Source organism: Pseudopipra pipra, chromosome 3 (assembly GCF_036250125.1).
Source record: "Pseudopipra pipra isolate bDixPip1 chromosome 3, bDixPip1.hap1, whole genome shotgun sequence".
Classification (NCBI taxonomy): domain Eukaryota; kingdom Metazoa; phylum Chordata; class Aves; order Passeriformes; family Pipridae; genus Pseudopipra; species Pseudopipra pipra.
The window spans coordinates 49,066,398-49,072,397 of record NC_087551.1 but is presented as its reverse complement, the minus strand read 5'-3'; positions in this window follow the sequence as shown (position 1 = coordinate 49,072,397).

Below are 6,000 nucleotides of genomic sequence, written 5' to 3'. Positions count from 1 at the left end.
CAGCAGAAAGACTTCTTAGATGGTATCAGCAAGACACGATTCTTTCTGCGTTGTCTTTTCTCTTTGATGGTGATCCTGTGTGCGTTCTCAAAGGAAGCAGCAGCATTATAGATGGTGTGTCTCCAGACCTCCCGATTGGAGGCCAGAATAGACCAGCAATGAACATCAATGTGGCCAAGGCTGAGATGTTGTTTCAGGGAGTCCTTGTATCTCCTCTTTGGGGCTCCTCTCTTGCGGCAGCCGGTGGCAAGTTCACCATAAAGCAAGATCTTAGGGAGGCAGTGGTCCTCCATCCTGGAGACGTGCCCTGCCCAACGCAGCTGTGTTCTCAGCAACATGGCCTCAATACTAGTAACTGCTGCTCGTTCTAGAGCAGACATGTTAGTTACATAATCTGACCAGTGGATGTTTAGGATTGTACGGAGGCAGCGTTGATGGAAGCGTTCTAGGAGTCGCAGGTAGTGGCGGTAAATGACTCATGATTTGGAACCATATAAAAGAGTAGACAGCACTATGGCTCTGTAAACACTGATCTTTGTACTTTTCTTCAGGTGTTTATTTCACCAGATTCTTTTATGGAGTCTTCCGAAAGCTCTATATGCCTTTGCTAATCTGTTGTCTATCTCTCCGTCAATCTTACTGTCCGAGGAGATGATCCTACCAAGGTAATTAACTTCTGGACTGATTTGAGCTGTGATTTGCCAATGGTGATATGGGGATGATAGAAGACTTCCTGAGGTGCCGTCTGATAGAAAACTTCTGTCTTCTTCAAGCTGACTTCCAGCCCAAAGAGCTCAGCAGCCTCAGCAAAGCAGGATGTTAAACGCTGCAGAGCTTCTTCTGTGTGGGCGATGAGGGCGTCGTCATCAGCATAAAGCAGCTCCCAGACAAGATGATTTAAGGTCTCAGTGTGAGCCTTCAGATGCCTTAGGTTGAATAGGCTTCCATCAGTACAATATCGAATCATCGAGGTCTGCCGTGGCCCTTTGGAGCATCATGCTGAAGAAGATTGTGAATAGGATTGGTGCAAGAACGCGGCCTTGTTTCACACCACTGGATATTAGAAAGGGCTCAGAAAGTGCATCACTGTATCTGACTTGGCCGTGCTGATCCTCATGAAGTAAGATGATCATTTTAAGGAACTGGGGGAGACATCCTAAACGTTTCCAAATCTGCCACAGACCTTTTCTGCTCACAGTATCGAAAGCCTTGGTGAGATCAACAAAGGTTACATAGAGACCTTTGTTCTGTTCCCTACACTTCTCTTGAAGTTGTCTGAGAACAAATACCATGCCTGTGGTACTCCTGTTGGCTCTGAAACCACATTGGCTTTCAGGAAGTAGTTCTTCTGCTATAGTGGGTATTAGTCTGTTCAAAAGTATTCTTGCCAGGATCTTGCCAGCAATGGAGAACAGAGTAATACCCCAGTAGTTTGAGCAGTCTGATTTATCTCCCTTCTTCTTACACAAGGTGATGATGACTGCATCACGAAGGTCTGATGTAGCTCGCCTAGTTCCCAACAGCACACGACAGACTCGTGAAATTTAGCATGGAGTGCTTGGCCCCCATGCTTCCAGACTTCAGATGGAATTCCATCAACCCCAGCTGCCTTGCCAGTTTTCACCTGCTGTATGGCCTTAAGAGTTTCTCCCATAGTAGGGGCAATATCCAATTCATTCTTCACTGGTTATTGTGTGATGGACTGAATTGCTGAGTCTTGAACTACACGGCTAGTACTGAAAAGAGTCTGAAAGTGTTCAGACCATCGATTCAGAACGGAGATTTTATCTGTCAGAAGCGTTTGACCATCTGCACTGAGTAGAGGGCTTTGGACCTGGTATGTAGGTCTGTATTACATAAAATCTAGTTAGACTTTTCTGCAAGACTTCAATTTTTTTTTTTTTTGGCTGCATATTAAGTTCCAGTCAGCTTTGGAGTTAGAAATGTATTGCTTAAGTACATATTGAGAAGAAACTTTTCTTATTGAACTTTCCCATAGTTGCTTCTCTCACCTGAATTCATGATTTGTAATTTAGTAATTTATATTCTGAAGATAGCAAATTATGCATAAACTTTAAATACTTAAATGATACTATAATCTTAAAGACTGTGCCAAATGTTTTGCCATCTAGTGCTGTGTGTCTTTCTGAAATGCTGTTGGTCATACATAAAACAATTGCAATAAAAAAGTCTGCATAATGACAAATAAACAGTAACTTTTTATTAAAATGGTCACAGGAGTACAACATACAGGAACTTTTTATCAGTCAGTAGTTTGTAGGAGGTTCTAAGAACACTGAAACTCTGGAATTTACAGAGGGTACGTTAGACTGGAGCACAGTTACTAGGGTCTGTGAGCATCTGCTTTTGAAAGTGGAAGGATTATGTAAGTCTCCACGAAAAGGCACATTTTTCTACCTAAAAACTAATCTGTCATATTGCACATAAAATTTGGATCAGATTGCGCTTTCCTAATTAATGGAATAAAGTTTTGCTATTCCATACAGTCAGGTGTTCGGTGCTGTCCTGTTTCAAAAGGGCTGAAACATGCTTTTTCACCCTCATGTTGGAATTTTAATAAGAAACTTGATATAACATTGTTGACAAAAGGCTAGTTTCAAAAAAAGTACCTTATAATGAATTGGCATTGTAATGCTTTACTGTTACATACTGTTTTTCACTGAAGAAGCTCAAGGCACTCTGAGTAAACACTTGGCCTCTCTTTTGTGCCAGGCAGAAGAGCCCTGTTCTTGCTAGGGCTACCAGAACTCCAGGCTTGCTTGAGACATATTACCCCAGTGCAGATGCACCACAGATATGTGAGGCTGGTCTGGAGCATCCCTCCAAGAACTGTGTGGCTCATTCTGAAGCAGGAAAGGAGCCGTACGCTGGACAAGTCTGCGATATGTGTTGCTATCTGGGCATTGATGAGGCTGATATCCTGAAAGAGCCCTGTGCTGAAATATGCTGGAACTTTCTCCAGCTCCTAAGACATTTGAGGCTGAGGAGGATGCAGAGATGGCTTTATTGGATGTTGAAAAAAGAAACTTACCGGAACAGTTATTCCTGCATGTGTTTCTGTAATGTTTACTGTAATGTTATTGCATATTTATGCTGCCTAGTTACTTCTAAGAACAACAAATTTTTTTTAAATATGCCACACAAACCCCCATCCCAAAGTGGAAATTGTCTCATGTTGTGTCCTACCTACGGCATAATTGTACAACACAATTCTTAAAATGGTCAGTCATGCCAGAACTTCTGTAGCTTAGTCTGCATAAAAGGCTGTTCCTAGCAATAAGCAGCTAAAACAGTTAATGCAGTTATTACTGCATTAAGTGTTGCTCTGACACAGCACTTAAAACTAAAAATTATGAATAGCAGTGCTTATCAGGTTCTTAAATTGCTTAGTCTTCTTTCAGTCTTCAGACTATAAAGGTATTTCTTAGCTGCTGTACTGTGAAATAAGAACAAACAGTAAAACCATTAGTTTATAGTTCTGTCAGAATTATCATGAGAAGGACAGTTAGAATTCAATTAGAAGGTCTTGGTCCATAGTTTAAATTAATCAACACAATCAACTTTCACTTAAAACAGTGGTCTTAAATTATGTGCATTAGACTAGTTTTCTTTATATATATATATATATATATTTAGTTCAATCTCTTTGAGGAAACATAGGCTGTCTAAATTTTTCAGCAATGTGCCTTTTACCCAAATCGCTAATACATCTAAATCAGCTTACCATGTAATATAAATGTTTGCCCTTTTACAAGCAAGACTGTGTACCATGTACTGCCTTTCCCTTTTCTATAATTAGCAGAAACATTTGGAAATTTCAATAACATTTTCTCTGTATCTTTACAAGAAAGAAAATGACCTAAAAAGGGAAGAAAGGCAAGTCTAGGAAGGAGCACAGCTAATCTAAACATCTCCCACAACTTGCAATCAGGGACACCTCCTCCTTTCTCCAAGCAGATCCCTTCAGTGTTTGTGTTTTGTTTTTGTTATTCAGACTCTCTCTCTTCACTACAGATTTCCCTACTTGGAAATATTATCATTTGAGATCACTGTACAGCAACAACAGATAAAGCTGTGCCAAACTGCAAACCAGCCCATGGGATAAAAGTCTGTAATCAGTAAAGGACACGTATACTGCAGACACAGGCTACCCCAACATGGAAGTATTAAGTTCATCTGTCATTTTAGTAGTGTTCACATTGTTCAGGTAATTGTGTGCTGTCTCTACACCTAGTTGACACTTATCAAATAAGAAAATTGTGAGGAAAAATGTGACTTTCCACTTGGAAAGCTGAATTTTGAACTGTCAAACTTCTTAACTACTGTCTTTACTAAAATTTCAGCCAGCAATACTTTGCCCAAGTTTCCTGACAGTAACAAATGGTTCAAAACTCTTGCATTCACAAAAATACCAGGACTATTTTATGTCAGGAAGAGACAGTATAAGAAATTAGAGGGACTTCTGTAGCATAAGAAAACCATAAACATATTTTTCCTGACTGGTAAATCATCCACAGCAGTAAGATTGGTACGAACACACAATCTCAGCATTAGAACTTCAGTAAGGCCCTATGTAGAAAGTTAGATTTGTGATTCTGCAAAAGTTTAGTGCACAGCAAGTGAAAATGCCTTTAAATGTGTTTTACATGTCCATAAATATAATCAGAGCTCCAATCTCTGGACATTTAAACTTTTCCATAGAACACTTTTACCTACAGCAATTAGGCAGAAACTGAAGGCATAACTGTTGGTTGATTTTAAGTTGGTACACAGCCTTGGTGAGTCCTCCTGTGAAACCTCTACCACCTGCACAAATTTTGGATAATAAACCAAACATAAAGGCTAATTTGCTGGAAATTACATAAGGCTAGACCTATTTAGCAGAAATCCCACAAAGCAATTTATTTTTGCAGAGATTGCGATCTCTAGAGCCCCTTCTTGGATACTAATGCTGTGGAAAAATAAGCTGGGTTTTTTTCCATACAATTCTTCCCATTTTGCCAGTTAGAAACACAGTCAGCTTTGGCAAAGACCTGGGATAGTAGCAGGGACAATAAATTGAAAGCTTTAAAATAAACTTGGCACTAAGCCTCACTGTGTTGCTAGTTTAATGTTCGATTTGAGGTCAACCAAGGCTTTCACTCAGTAAGTAGATACCATAGGCTAAGTATACTGCTAGATCCTAAACAGATGTGAAGGACACAAAGGCACGACATTTATTTAATTACAATTCAGACATACCACTGAGATGGTAGTTTGTTCCCATAGGAATGAACAATTAACAGTAGTTTCTGGGACAGTTAAAAGCAACTTGATTATTAGGGGTTTGGCCCCTTTATGCCAAAGCTTTTTGATGGGAACTGTAAGGCTTGCCAAGTTGGAATGAGGACTTAATATTTAAGGGAAAAAAAAGAAAATGGTCATGTTTAATTTGTGGTTGTAAAAGATGACTGGATTACAGGGAAGGCTTTTAGGTTTCAGAATAGTGTTGAGGACTGCAGGGGAAGAGCACTGGCCAGGCAGTACTAAAATAAGGGGTCATTTTGGCAAAGGAAACTAGTTTATTGTTAATTCCTTAGGAGGCTTAGGGTGACACTTAAGTCCCAAGCCAATCTACATTTCTAGTTTTTATCTCAGTCTTGCAGGATCCATCAATAGATCCAGTTTTTCAGCCTTCACTGTTTGATCTCTCAACCTAACCCTAATCTGAACTAGGAGTTTTTTTAAGGAAAAAGCAGGCAGTCAAGCTGGTTGCTTCCTGTCATCTTTAGCCTTCATCTAACACCCAGTATTGACTGGCACAAAATGCATTAAGGCAGATCCTGGAGAAGAGGTTAAGTGAATTATTTTTAAAGATAGTATTTGACACAGCAGAGTCTAAAGAACAATTTTTTTATTGTTCCACATGGCTTACAGGTGTAAGATGAGTACTCAGTACAAACTCAGGTTTGTCTAAAGGTGCAAGTTGCTGGTTTCTCT